This window comes from Carica papaya, chromosome 8 (genome assembly GCF_054855325.1).
Source record: "Carica papaya isolate Zhongbai chromosome 8, ASM5485532v1, whole genome shotgun sequence".
NCBI classification, from domain to species: domain Eukaryota; kingdom Viridiplantae; phylum Streptophyta; class Magnoliopsida; order Brassicales; family Caricaceae; genus Carica; species Carica papaya.
Window position 1 is genome coordinate 19,537,617 of NC_142316.1, and position 13,257 is coordinate 19,550,873.

A 13,257-nucleotide genomic window follows, 5' to 3' on the forward strand; every position below is an offset into this window, starting at 1 on the left:
CAGTGTGAACGCACAAGGAAACAATTGATGGGAGGGGGAGGGAAGGAGAAGGAGTGTATGTATTTGCAGCACGAAATTAAAGAGGTGCGATCATAGCAGCACTAAAGCCCCGGATCCCATCAGAACTCCGCAGGTAAGTGTGCTTGGGCGAGAGTTGTACTCGGATGGGTGACCACCTGGGAAGCCCTCGTGTTGCACCTATTTTTTTTCGGATGGGTTGTTCGATGTTACGCGCGAATGGAATTATAAACCGCTGGTTTATTTGCAAAGGTGAGTCACGGTGACGGGGAATATTACTGGATATTAGAACGATAAAGAGAGATGCAGAGTGCACGCACAAGGAAACAAATGACGGGAGGGGGAAGAAAGGAGAAGGAGTTTATGTATTTACAGCGCGAAATTAAACAGGTGCGATCATACCAGCACTAATGCACCGGATCTCATCAGAACTCCGCAGTTAAGTGTGCTTGGGCGAGAGTAGTACTTGAATGGGTGACCTCCTTGGAAGTCCTCCTGTCGCATTAATTTTTTTTTCAGACGGGTCGTTCGACGTTACGCGCGACTGGAACTAGGGTCCACTGGTTTATACGCAAATGTGAGTCAAGAAGCAGGGGCATTTTAATCGATATTAGAACGAGAAGGAGAGATGCAGAGTGCACGCACAAGGAAACAAATGACGGGAGGGGGGATGGAGGGAGAAAAAGTGTATGTATTTGCAGCGCAGAATGAAACATGAGCAATCATACCAGCACCAAAGCAACGGATTCTATCAGAACTCCGCAAGATAAGGGTGCTTGGGCGAGAGTAGTACTAGGATGGGTGACCTCCTGCGAAGTCCTTATATTTCACCCATTTTCTTAAGAAGTCCTCGTGTTGCACCCATTTTTTTGCAGATGATTCTTTCTACGATACGCGCGACTTGAATTATGGTCCTCAGGTTTATTCGCAAATGTGAGTCACGGAACCATAGCATTTTACTTGATATTAGAACGAGCACGGGAGGTGCAGTGCGCACGCACAAGGAAACAAATGACGGGAGGGGGAAGAAAGGAGAAGGAGTATATGTATTTGCAGCGCAAAATTAAACGGGTGCGATCATACCAGCATTAATGCACCGGATCCCATCAGAACTCCGCAGTTAAGTGTGCTTTGGCGAGAGTAGTACTCGGATTGGTGACCTCTTGGGAAGTCTTCGTGTCGCACTAATTTTTTTTCAGACGGGTCGTTCAACGTTACGCGCGACTGGAACTAGGGTCTTCTGGTTTATACGCAAATATGAGTCAAGAAGCAGGGGCATTTAAATCGATATTGGAACGAGAAGGAGAGGTGCAGTGTGAACGCACAAGGAAACAATTGATGGGAGGGGGAGGGAAGGAGAATGAGTGTATGTATTTTCAGCACGAAATGAAACAGGTACGATCATACCAGTACTAATGCAACGGATTCTATCAGAACTCTGTAGGTAAGGGTGCTTGGGCGAGAGTAGTACTAGCATGGGTTACCTCCTGCGAAGTCCTTATATTTCAACCATTTTCTTCTGAAGTCCTCGTGTTGCACCCATTTTTTTTGCAGACGATTCTTTCGACGTTACGCGCGACTTGAATTATGGTCCTTAGGTTTATTCGCAAATGTGAGTCACGGCGCCATGGCATTTTACTTCATATTAGAACAAAAACGGGAGGTGCAGTGCGCACGCACAAGGAAACAAATGACGGGAGGGGGAAGAAAGGGGAATGAGTGTATGTATTTGCAGCGCGAAATTAAACATGTGCGATCATACAAGCACAAATGCACCAGATCCCATCAGAACTCCGCAGTTAAGTGTGCTTTGGTGAAAGTAGTACAATGATGGGTTACCTCGTGGGAACTTCTCGTGTTGCACCCATTTTCTTTTTTTCAGATGTGCTGTTCGACGTTACGCGCGACTTTAATTTTGGTCCGCAGATTTATTCGCAAATGTGAGTCACGGCGCTTCTGCATTTTACTTTATATTTGAACGAGAACGAGAGGTGCAGTGTGCACGCACAAGGAAACAAATGACGGGAGGGGGAAGAAAGGAGAAGGAGTTTATGTATTTGCAGCGCAAAATTAAACAGGTTTGATCATACCAGCACTAATTCACCGGATCTCGTCAGAACTCTGCAGTTAAGTGTGCTTGGGCGAGAGTAGTACTCGGATGGGTGACCTCTTGGGAAGTCCTCGTGCCGCGCTAATTTTTTTTTCAGACGGGTCGTTCGACATTACGCGCGACTGGAACTAGGGTCCACTGGTTTATACGCAAATATGAGTCAAGAAGCAGGGGCATTTTAATCGATATTAGAACGAGAATGAGAGATGCAGAGTGCACGCACAAGGAAACAAATGACGGGAGGGGGGATGGAGGGAGAAAAAGTGTACGTATTTGCAGCGCAGAATGAAACAGGAGCAATCATACCAGCACCAATGCAACGGATTCTATCAGAACTCCGCAAGTTAAGGGTGCTTGGGCGAGAATAGCACTAGGATGGGTGACTTCCTGCGAAGTCCTTATATTTCACCCATTTTCTTAGGAAGTCCTCGTGTTGTACCTATTTTTTTGCAGATGATTCTTTCGACGATACGCGCGACTTGAATTATGGTCCACAGGTTTATTCGCAAATGTGAGTCACGGCACCGTAGTATTTTACTTGACATTAGAACGAGCACGGGAGGTGCAGTGCGCACGCACAAGGAAACAAATGACGGGAGGGGGAAGAAAGGAGAAGGACTTTATGTATTTGCAGTGTGAAATTAAACGGGTGCGATCATACCAGCACTAATGCATCGGATCCCATCAGAACTCCGCAGTTAAGTGAGTTTTGGCGAGAGTAGTACTTGGATGGGTGACCTCCTAGGAAGTCCTCGTGTCACACCAATTTTTTTTCAAACGGGTCGTTCGACGTTACGCGCGACTGGAACTAGGGTCTACTGGTTTATACGCAAATGTGAGTCAAGAATCAGGGGCATTTTAATCGATATTAGAACGAGAAAGAGAGGTGCAGTGTGAACGCAAAAGGAAACAAATGATGGGAGGGGGGGAGGGAAGAAGGAGTGTATGTATTTTCAGCACGAAATTAAACAGGTGCGGTCACACCAGCACAAAAGCACCGGATCCCATCAGAACTCCGCAGTTAAGTGTGCTTTGGCGAAAGTAGTACAATGATGGGTTACCTCTTGGGAAGTTCTCGTGTTGCACCCATTTTTTTTTCAGATGTGCCGTTCGACGTTACGCGCGACTTGAATTATGGTCCTCAGGTTTATTCGCAAATGTGAATCACGGCGCCGTGGCATTTTACTTGATATTAGAACGAGAACGGGAGGTGCAGTGCGCACGCACAAGGAAACAAATGACGGGAGGGGGAAGAAAGGGGAATGAGTTTATGTATTTGCAGCGCGAAATAAAACAGTTGTGATCATACCAGCACTAATGCACCGGATCCCATTAGAACTCCGCAGTGAAGTGTGCTCGGGCGAGATTAGTACTTGGATGGGTGACCTCCTGGGAAGTCCTCTTGTCGCACAAGTTTTTTTTCAGACGGGTCGTTCGACGTTACCCGCGTCTGGAACTAGGGTCTGCTGGTTTATACGCAAATGTGAGTCAAGAAGCAGGGGCATTTTAATCGATATTAGAACAAGAATGAGAGGTGAAGTGTGAACGCACAAGGAAACAAATGATGGGAGGGGGGGAGGGAAGAAGGAGTGTATGTATTTTCAGCACGAAATTAAACAGGTGCGGTCACACCAACACAAATGCACCGGATCCCATCAGAACTCCGCAGTTAAGTGTGCTTTGGCGAAAGTAGTACAATGATGGGTTACCTCCTGGGATGTTCTCGTGTTGCACCCATTTTTTTTTTTTCAGATGTGCCGTTCAACGTTGCGCGCGACTTTAATTATGGTCCGCAGATTTATTCGTAAATGTGAGTCACGGCACCGTGGCATTTTACTTGATATTTGAACGAGAACGAGAGGTGCAGTGCGCACGCACAAGGAAACAAATGACGGGAGGGGGAAGAAAGGAGAAGGAGTTTATGTATTTGCAGCTTGAAATTAAACAGGTGCGATCATACCAGCACTAATGCACCGGATCCCATCAGAACTCCGCAGTTAAGTGTGCTTGGGCGAGAGTAGTACTCGGATGGGTGACCTCCAGCGAAGTCCTTATATTTCACCCATTTTCTTAGGAAGTCCTCGTGTTGCACCCATTTTTTTGCAGATTATTCTTTCGACGATACGCGCGACTTGAATTATGGTCCTCAGATTTATTCGCAAATGTGAGTCACGGCACCGTAGCATTTTACTTGATATTAGAACGAGCACGGTCGGTGCAGTGCGCACGCACAAGGAAACAAATGACGGGAGGGGGAAGAAAGGAGAAGGAGTTTATGTATTTGCAGCGCGAAATTAAACGGGTGCAATCATACCAGCACTAATGCACTGGATCCCCTCAGAACTCCGCAGTTAAGTGTGCTTGGGCACGAGTAGTACTCGGATGGGTGATCTCCTGGGAAGTCCTCGTGTCGCACCAATTTTTTTTCAGACGGGTCGTTCAACGTTACGCGCGACTGGAACTTGGGTCCGCTGGTTTATACGCAAATGTGAGTCAAGAAGCAGGGGCATTTTTAATCGATATTAGAACGAGAAGGAGAGATGCAGTGTGAACGCATAAGGAAACAATTGATGGGAGGGGGAGGGAAGGAGAAGGAGTGTATGTATTTTCAGCACAAAATGAAACAGGTGCGATCATACCAGCACTAATGCAACGGATTCTATCAGAACTCCGTAGGTAAGGGTGCTTGGGCGAGAGTAGTACTAGCATGGGTTACCTCATGCGAAGTCCTTATATTTCACCCATTTTCTTGTGAAGTCCTCGTGTTGCACCCATTTTTTTGCAGATGATTCTTTCGACGTTACGCGCGACTTGTATTATGGTCCTCAAGTTTGTTCGCAAATGTAAGTCATGGCGCTGTAGCATTTTACTTGATATTAGAACGAGAACGGGAGGTGCAGTGCGCACGCACAAGGAAACAAATGATGGGAGGGGGAAGAAAGGGGAATGAGTTTATGTATTTGCAGCGCAAAATTAAACAGGTGTGATCATACCACCACTAATGCACCGAATCCCATCAGAACTCCGCTGTTAAGCGTGCTTGGGCGAGACTAGTACTCGGATGGGTGACCTCCTGGGAAGTCCTCGTGTCGCACAAATTAAACAGGTGCGATCTTACCAGCACTAAAGCCCCGGATCCCATCAGAACTACGCAGTTAAGTTTGCTTGGGCGAGAATAGTACTCGGATGGGTGACCAATTGGGAAGCCCTCGTGTTGCACCTATTTTTTTTCGGATGGGTTTTTCGACGTTACGCGCGAATGGAATTATAAATCGCTGGTTCATTTGCAAAGGTGAGTCACGGTGCGGGGGCATATTACTTGATATTAGAATGAGAAAGAGAGATGCAGAGTGCACGCACAAGGAAACAAATGACGGGAGAAGGGATGGAAGGAGAAAGAGTGTATGTATTTGCATTGCAGAATGAAACATGAGGGATCATGCTAGCACTAATGCAACAGATTCTATCAGAACTCCGCAGTTAAGGGTGCTTGGGCGAGAGTAGTACTCGGATGGTTGACCACTTCGGAAGTCCTCGTGTTGCACCCATTTTCTTGGGAGGTCCTCGTGTTGCACCCATCTTTTTGCAGATGATTCTTTCGACGTTACGCGCGACTTGATTTTTGGTCCGCAGGTTTATTCGCGCGTAACGTCGAACGGCACATTTGAAAAAAAGAAAATGGGTGCAACATGAGAACTTCCTAGGAGGTAACCCATCATTGTACTACTTTCGCCAAAGCACACTTAACTGCGGAGTTCTGATGGGATCCGGTGCATTTGTGCTGGTGTGACCGCACCTGTTTAATTTCGTGCTGAAAATACATACACTCCTTGTTCCCTCCCCCCCTCCAATCATTTGTTTCCTTGTGCGTTCACACTGCATCTCTCATTCTCGTTTTAATATCGATTAAAATGCCCTGATTCTTGACTCACATTTGCATATAAACCAACGGACCATAGTTCCAGTCGCGCGTAACGTCGAACGACCCATCTGAAAAAAAATTGTTGCGATACGAGGACTTCCCAAGAGCTCACCCATCCGAGTACTACTCTCGCCCAAGCACGCTTAACTGCAGAGTTCTGATGGGATCCAGTGCATTAGTGCTGGTATGATGCCACTTGTTTAATTTTGCGCTTCAAATACATACACTCCTTCTTTTTTCTTCCTTCTCCCGTCGTTTGTTTCCTTGTGCGTTCGCTCTGCACCTCCCGTACTCGTTCTAATATCAAGTAAAATGCCACGGTGCCGTGACTCACATTTGCGAATAAACCTGCGGACCATAAATCAAGTCGCGCGTAACGTCGAAAGAATCATCTGCAAAAAGATGGGTGCAACACGACGACCTCCCAAGAAAATGCGTGAAATATAAGGACTTCGCAGGTGGTCACCCATCCGAGTACTTTTCTCGCCCAAGCACCTTTAACTGCGGAGTTCTGATAGAATCCGTTGCATTAGTGCTGGGATGATCCCTCATGTTTCATTGTGCACTGCAAATACATACACTCTTTCTCCTCCCATCCCCCCTCCCGTCATTTGTTTCCTTGTGCGTGCACTCTGTATCTCTCTTTCTCGTTCTAATATCAAGTAATATGCCCCGGCACCGTGACTCACCTTTGCAAATGAACCAGCGGTTTATAATTCCATTCGCGCGTAACGTCGAACAACCCATCCGAAAAAAAATAGGTGGAACACGAGGGCTTCCCAGGTGGTCACCCATCCGAGTACTACTCTCGCCCAAGCACACTTAACTGCGGAGTTCTGATGGGATCCGGGGCTTTAGTGCTGGTATGATCGCACCTCTTTAATTTCGCACTACATACACTCCTCCTTTCTTCCCCCTCCCGTCATTTGTTTCCTTGTGCGTTCACACTTCACCTCTCATTCTCGTTCTAATATCGATTAAAATGCCTCTGCTTCTTGACTCACATTTGCGTATAAACCAGCGGACCCTAGTTCCAGACGAGTGTAACGTCGAACGACCAGTCTGAAAAAAAATTGGTGCGACACGAGGACTTCCCAAGAGGTCAACCATCCGAGTACTAATCTCGCCCAAGCACACTTAACTGCGGAGTTCTGATGGGATCCAGGGCTTTAGTGCTGGTATGATCGCACCTGTTTAGTTTCGCGCTGCAAATTCATACACTCCTTCTCTTTTCTTTCCCCTCCCGTCATTTGTTTCCTTGTGCGTGCGGGCTGCACCTCCCGTTCACGTTCTAATATCAAGTAAAATGCTACAGCGCCGTGACTCACATTTGCGAATAAACCTGAGGACCATAATTCAAGTCGTGCGTAACGTCGAAAGAATCATCTGCAAAAAAATGGGTGCAACAAAAGGACTTCACAAGAAAATGGGTGAAATATAAGGACTTCGCAGGAGGTAACCCATGCTATTACTACTCTCGCACAAGCACGCTTACCTACGGAGTTCTGATAGAATCCGTTGCATTAGTGCTGGTATGATCGCACCTGTTTCATTCTGCGCTGCAAATACAAACAATTTTTATCCTTCCCTCCCCCTCCCATCAATTGTTTCCTTGTGCGTTCACACTGCACCTCTCCTTCTCGTTCTAATATCGATTAAAATGCCCCTGCTTCTTGACTCACATTTGCGTATAAACCAGCGGACCCTAGTTCCAGTCGCGCGTAACGTCGAACGACCCGTCTGAAAAAAAATTGGTGCGACACGAGGACTTCCCAAGAGGTCACCCATCCGAGTACTACTCTCGCCCAAGCACACTTAACTGCGGAGTTCTGACGGGATCCGGTGCATTAGTGCTGGTATGATCGCACCCGTTTAATTCTGCGCTGCAAATACACAAACTCCTTCTCCTTTCTTCCCCCTCCCGTCATTTGTTTCCTTGTGCGTGCGCATTGCACCTCCCGTGCTCGTTCTAATATCAAGTAAAATGCTACGGTGCCGTGACTCACATTTGCGAATAAACCTGAGGACCATAATTCAAGTCGCGCGTATCGTCGAAAGAATCATCTGCAAAAAAATGGGTGCAACACGAGGACTTCCTAAGAAAATGGGTGAAATATAAGGACTTCGCAGGAGGTCACCCATCCTAGTGCTACTCTCGCCCAAGCACCCTTAACTTGCGGATTTCTGATAGAATCTGTTGCATTCGTGCTGGTATGATTGCTCATGTTTCATTCTGCGCTGCAAATACATACACTTTTTCTCCCTCCATCCCCCCTCCCGTCATTTGTTTCATTGTGCGTGCACTCTGCATCTATCCTTCTCGTTCTAATATCGATTAAAATGCCCCTGCTTCTTGACTCACATTTGCGTATAAACCATTGGACCCTAGTTCTAGTCGCGCGTAATGTCGAACGACCCGTCTCAAAAAAAAATTAATACGACATGAGGACTTCCCAGGAGGTCACCCATCCGAGTACTACTCTCGCCCAAGCACACTTAACTGCAGAGTTCTGATGGGATCCGGTGCATTAGTGCTGGTATAATAGCAACTGTTTAATTTCGCGCTGCAAATACATAAACTCCTTCACCTTTATTCCCCCTCCCGTCATTTGTTTCCTTGTGCGTGCGCACTGCACCTCTCGTTGTCGTTCAAATATCATGTAAAATGCCACGGCGCCGTGACTCACATTTGCGAATAAATCTGCGGACCATAATTAAAGTCGCGCGTAACGTCGAACTGCACATCTGAAAAAAAGAAAATGGGTGCAACACGAGAACTTCCCAGGAGGTAACCCATCATTGTACTACTTTCGCCAAAGCACACTTAACTACGGAGTTCTGAGGGGATCCGGTGCATTTGTGCTGGTGTGACCGCACCTGTTTAATTTCGTGCTGAAAATACATACACTCCTTCTTCCCTCCCGCCTCCAATCATTTGTTTCCTTGTGCGTTCACACTGCACCTCTCCTTCTCGTTCTAATATCAATTAAAATGTCCCTGATTCTTGACTCACATTTGCGTATAAACCAGCGGACCATAGTTCCAGTCGCGCGTAACGTCGAACGACCCATCTGAAAAAAAATTGTTGCGATACGAGGACTTCCCAAGAGCTCACCCATCCGAGTACTACTCTCGCCCAAGCACGCTTAACTGCAGAGTTCTGATGGGATCCAGTGCATTAGTGCTGGTATGATGCCACTTGTTTAATTTTGCGCTTCAAATACATACACTCCTTCTCTTTTCTTCCTCCTCCCGTCATTTGTTTCCTTGTGCGTGCGCACTACACCTCCCGTACTCATTCTAATATCAAGTAAAATGCCACGGCGCCGTGACTCACATTTGCGAATAAACCTGTGGACCATAAATCAAGTCGCGCGTAACGTCGAAAGAATCATCTGCAAAAAGATGGGTGCAAGACGAGGACCTCCCAAGAAAATGGGTGAAATATAAGGACTTCGCAGGAGGTCACCCATCCGAGTACTTTTCTCGCCCAAGCACCCTTAACTGCGGAGTTCTGATAGAATCCGTTGCATTAGTGCTGGTATGATCTCTCATGTTTCATTATGCACTGCAAATACATACACTATTTCTCCTCCCATCCCCCCTCCCGTCATTTGTTTCCTTGTGCGTGCACTCTACATCTCTCTTTCTCGTTCTAATATCAAGTAATATGCCCCAGCACCGTGACTCACCTTTGCAAATGAACTAGCGGTTTATAATTCCATTCGCGTGTAACGTCGAACAACCCATCCGAAGAAAAATAGGTGCAACACGGGGGCTTCCAAGGTGGTCACCCATCCGAGTACTACTGTCACCCAAGCACACTTAACTGCGGAGTTGTGATTGGATCCGGGGCTTTAGTTCTGGTATGATCGCACCTCTTTAATTTCGCGCTGCAAATACATACACTCCTCCTTTTTCCCCCTCCCGTCATTTGTTTCCTTGTGCGTTCACACTTCACCTCTCATTCTAGTTCTAATATCGATTAAAATGCCCCTGCTTCTTGACTCACATTTACGTATAAACCAGCGGACCCTAGTTCCAGACGCGCGTAACGTCGAACGACCAGTCTGAAAAAAATTAGTGGGAAACGAGGACTTCCCAGGAGGTCAACCATCCGAGTACTAATCTCGCCCAAGCACACTTAACTGCGGAGTTCTGATGGGATCCAGGGCTTTAATGCTGGTATGATCGCACCTGTTTAGTTTCGCGCTGCAAATACATACACTCCTTCTCTTTTCTTTCCCCTCCCGTCATTTGTTTCCTTGTTCGTGCGCGTAAAACCTCCCATTCTCGTTCTAATATCAAGTAAAATGCTACAGCGCTGTGACTCACATTTGCGAATAAACCTGAGGACCATAATTCAAGTCGCACGTAACGTCGAAAGAATCATCTGCAAAAAAATGGGTGCAACACGAGGACTTCACAAGAAAATGGGTGAAATATAAGGACTTCGCAGGAGGTAACCCATGCTATTACTACTCTCGCCCAAGCACCCTTACCTACGGAGTTCTAATAGAATCCGTTGCATTAGTGCTGGTATGATCGCACCTGTTTCATTCTGCGCTGCAAATACATACACTTTTTCTCCTTCCCTCCCCCTCCCATCAATTGTTTCCTTGTGCGTTCACACTGCACCTCTCCTTCTTGTTCTAATATCGTTTAAAATGCCCCTGCTTCTTGACTCACATTTGCGTATAAACCAGCGGACCCTAGTTCCAGTCGCGCGTAACGTCGAACGACCCGTCTGAAAAAAAATTGGTGCGACACGAGGACTTCCCAAGAGGTCACCCATCTGAGTTCTACTCTCGCTCAAGCACACTTAACTACGGAGTTCTGATGGGATCAAGTGCATTAGTACTGGTATGACCGCACCCGTTTAATTCCGCGCTGCAAATACATAAACTCCTTCTCCTTTCTTCCCCCTCCCGTCATTTGTTTCCTTGTGCGTGCGCACTGCACCTCCCGTGCTCGTTCTAATATCAAGTAAAATGCTATGGTGCCGTGACTCACATTTGCGAATAAACCTGAGGACCATAATTCAAGTCGCGCGTATCGTCGAAAGAATCATCTGCAAAAAAATGGGTGTAACACGAGGACTTCCTAAGAAAATGGGCGAAATATAAGGACTTCGCAGGTGGTCACCCATGCTAGTGCTACTCTCGCCCAAGCACCCTTAACTTGCGGAGTTCTGATAGAATCCGTTGCATTGGTGCTGGTATGATTGCTCATGTTTCATTCTGCGCTGCAAATACATACACTTTTTCTCCCTCCATCCCCCCTCCCGTCATTTGTTTCCTTGTGCGTTCACACTGCACCTCTCGTTCTCGTTCAAATATCAAGTAAAATGCCACGTCGCCGTGACTCGCATTTGCGAATAAATCTGCGGACCATAATTAAAGTCACGCGTAACGTCGAACGGCACATCTGAAGAAAAGAAAATGGGTGCAACACGAGAACATCCCAGGAGGTAACCCATCATTGTACTACTTTCGCCAAAGCATACTTAACTGCGGAGTTCTGATGGGATCCAGTGCATTAGTGCTGGTATGATGCCACATGTTTAATTTTGCGCTTCAAATAAATACGCTCCTTCTCTTTTCTTCCCCCTCCCGTCATTTGTTTCCTTGTGCGTCTGCACTGCACCTCCCGTACTCATTCTAATATCAAGTAAAATGCCACGGCGCCGTGACTCATATTTGCGAAAAAGCCTGCGGACCATAAATCAAGTCGCGCGTAACGTCGAAAGAATCATCTGCAAAAAGATGGGTGCAACACGACTACCTCCCAAGAAAATGGGTGAAATATAAGGACTTCGCAGGAGGTCACCCATCCGAGTACTTTTCTCGCCCAAGCACCCTTAACTGCGGAGTTCTGATAGAATCCGTTGCATTAGTGCTGGTATGATCGCACCGGTTTAATTTCGCGCTGCAAATACATACACTCCTTCTCCTTTCTTCCCCCTCCCGTCAATTGTTTCCTTGTGCGTTCGCACTGCACCTCTCATTCTCGTTCTAATATCGATTAAAATGCCCCTTCTTCTTGACTCACATTTGCGTATAAACCAGCGGACCCTAGTTCCAGTCGCGCGTAACGTCGATTGACCCGTCTGAAAAAAAAATTTTGCGACACGAGGACTTCCCAGGAGGTCACCCATCCGAGTGCTGCTCTCGCCCAAGCACACTTAACTGCGGAGTTCTGATGGGATACGTTGCATTAGTGGTGGTATGATCGCACCCGATGAATTCTGCGCTGCAAATACATAAACTCCTTTCCATTTCTTCCCCCTCCCGTCATTTGTTTTCTTGTGCGTGCGCACTGCACATCCCGTGCTCGTTCTAATATCAAGTAAAATGCTACGGTGCCGTGACTCACATTTGCGAATAAACCTGAGGACCATAATTCAAGTCGAACGTATCGTCGAAAGAATCATCTGCAAAAAAATAGGTGCAACACGAGGACTTCCTAAGAAAATGGGTGAAATATAAGGACTTCGCCGGAGGTCACCCATCCTAGTGCTACTCTCGCCCAAGCACCCTTAACTTGCGGAGTTCTGATAGAATCCGTTGCTTTGGTGCTGGTATGATTGCTCATATTTCATTATGCGCTGCAAATACATACACTTTTTCTCCCTCCATCCCCCCTCCCGTCATTTGTTTCCTTGTGCGTGCACTCTGCATCTCTCCTTCTCGTTCTAATATCAATTAAAATGCCCCTGCTTCTTGACTCACATTTGCGTATAAACCAGCGGACTCTAGTTTCAGTCGCGTGTAACGTCGAACGACCCGTCTGAAAAAAAAAATTAGTGCAACACGAGGACTTCCCAGGAAGTCACCCATCCGAGTACTACTCTCGCCCAAGCACACTTAACTGCGGAGTTCTGATGGGATCCGGTGCATTAGTGCTGGTATGATCGCACCCGTTTAATTCCACGCTGCAAATAGATAAATTCCTTCTCCTTTCTTCCCCCTCCCGTCATTTGTTTCCTTGTGCGTGCGCACTGCACCTCCCGTGCTCGTTCTAATATCAAGTAAAATGCTACGGTGCCGTGACTCACATTTGCGAATAAACCTGAGGACCATAATTCAGGTCGTATGTATCGTCGAAAGAATCATCTGCAAAAAAATAGGTGCAACACGAGGACTTCCTAAGAAAATGGGTGAAATATAAGGACTTCGCCGGAGGTCACCCATCCTAGTGCTACTCT

At 46.8% G+C, this 13,257-nt stretch overlaps 3 non-coding genes and 25 pseudogenes across 3 annotated transcripts; 13 read left to right on the forward strand and 15 right to left on the reverse strand.

Annotated features, from left to right (window-relative positions):
• Positions 1-82: 82 nt before the first annotated feature.
• LOC148249624 (5S ribosomal RNA) lies at positions 83-201 on the forward strand (annotated as a pseudogene).
• A 205-nt stretch (positions 202-406) lies between these two features.
• Positions 407-525, forward strand: LOC148249625 (5S ribosomal RNA; annotated as a pseudogene).
• Positions 526-1,087: 562 nt separating this feature from the next.
• Positions 1,088-1,206, forward strand: LOC148249626 (5S ribosomal RNA; annotated as a pseudogene).
• Positions 1,207-1,766: 560 nt separating this feature from the next.
• LOC148249627 (5S ribosomal RNA) lies at positions 1,767-1,885 on the forward strand (annotated as a pseudogene).
• Positions 1,886-2,094: 209 nt separating this feature from the next.
• On the forward strand, positions 2,095-2,213 carry LOC148249628 (5S ribosomal RNA; annotated as a pseudogene).
• A 562-nt stretch (positions 2,214-2,775) lies between these two features.
• LOC148249629 (5S ribosomal RNA) lies at positions 2,776-2,894 on the forward strand (annotated as a pseudogene).
• A 204-nt stretch (positions 2,895-3,098) lies between these two features.
• LOC148249630 (5S ribosomal RNA) lies at positions 3,099-3,217 on the forward strand (annotated as a pseudogene).
• Positions 3,218-3,423: 206 nt separating this feature from the next.
• On the forward strand, positions 3,424-3,544 carry LOC148249631 (5S ribosomal RNA; annotated as a pseudogene).
• Positions 3,545-3,746: 202 nt separating this feature from the next.
• On the forward strand, positions 3,747-3,865 carry LOC148249632 (5S ribosomal RNA; annotated as a pseudogene).
• A 209-nt stretch (positions 3,866-4,074) lies between these two features.
• Positions 4,075-4,193, forward strand: LOC148249633 (5S ribosomal RNA; annotated as a pseudogene).
• A 235-nt stretch (positions 4,194-4,428) lies between these two features.
• On the forward strand, positions 4,429-4,547 carry LOC148249634 (5S ribosomal RNA; annotated as a pseudogene).
• A 560-nt stretch (positions 4,548-5,107) lies between these two features.
• Positions 5,108-5,226, forward strand: LOC148249635 (5S ribosomal RNA; annotated as a pseudogene).
• Positions 5,227-5,232: 6 nt separating this feature from the next.
• On the forward strand, positions 5,233-5,351 carry LOC148249636 (5S ribosomal RNA; annotated as a pseudogene).
• A 456-nt stretch (positions 5,352-5,807) lies between these two features.
• Positions 5,808-5,926, reverse strand: LOC148249637 (5S ribosomal RNA; annotated as a pseudogene).
• A 203-nt stretch (positions 5,927-6,129) lies between these two features.
• Positions 6,130-6,247, reverse strand: LOC148249638 (5S ribosomal RNA; annotated as a pseudogene).
• A 561-nt stretch (positions 6,248-6,808) lies between these two features.
• Positions 6,809-6,927, reverse strand: LOC148249639 (5S ribosomal RNA). Its single transcript, XR_015815380.1, has one exon. It is a non-coding gene; the product is annotated as a 5S ribosomal RNA (ribosomal RNA).
• Positions 6,928-7,123: 196 nt separating this feature from the next.
• On the reverse strand, positions 7,124-7,242 carry LOC148249640 (5S ribosomal RNA; annotated as a pseudogene).
• Positions 7,243-7,801: 559 nt separating this feature from the next.
• Positions 7,802-7,920, reverse strand: LOC148249641 (5S ribosomal RNA). The gene has a single exon (XR_015815806.1). It is a non-coding gene; the product is annotated as a 5S ribosomal RNA (ribosomal RNA).
• Positions 7,921-8,482: 562 nt separating this feature from the next.
• On the reverse strand, positions 8,483-8,601 carry LOC148249642 (5S ribosomal RNA; annotated as a pseudogene).
• A 209-nt stretch (positions 8,602-8,810) lies between these two features.
• Positions 8,811-8,929, reverse strand: LOC148249643 (5S ribosomal RNA; annotated as a pseudogene).
• A 203-nt stretch (positions 8,930-9,132) lies between these two features.
• On the reverse strand, positions 9,133-9,250 carry LOC148249644 (5S ribosomal RNA; annotated as a pseudogene).
• A 236-nt stretch (positions 9,251-9,486) lies between these two features.
• On the reverse strand, positions 9,487-9,605 carry LOC148249645 (5S ribosomal RNA; annotated as a pseudogene).
• Positions 9,606-9,811: 206 nt separating this feature from the next.
• Positions 9,812-9,930, reverse strand: LOC148249646 (5S ribosomal RNA; annotated as a pseudogene).
• Positions 9,931-10,130: 200 nt separating this feature from the next.
• LOC148249647 (5S ribosomal RNA) lies at positions 10,131-10,249 on the reverse strand (annotated as a pseudogene).
• A 559-nt stretch (positions 10,250-10,808) lies between these two features.
• LOC148249648 (5S ribosomal RNA) lies at positions 10,809-10,927 on the reverse strand (annotated as a pseudogene).
• Positions 10,928-11,846: 919 nt separating this feature from the next.
• Positions 11,847-11,965, reverse strand: LOC148249649 (5S ribosomal RNA; annotated as a pseudogene).
• Positions 11,966-12,170: 205 nt separating this feature from the next.
• On the reverse strand, positions 12,171-12,289 carry LOC148249650 (5S ribosomal RNA; annotated as a pseudogene).
• A 563-nt stretch (positions 12,290-12,852) lies between these two features.
• LOC148249651 (5S ribosomal RNA) lies at positions 12,853-12,971 on the reverse strand. Its single transcript, XR_015814725.1, has one exon. It is a non-coding gene; the product is annotated as a 5S ribosomal RNA (ribosomal RNA).
• Between the last annotated feature and the right edge of the window lie 286 nt (positions 12,972-13,257).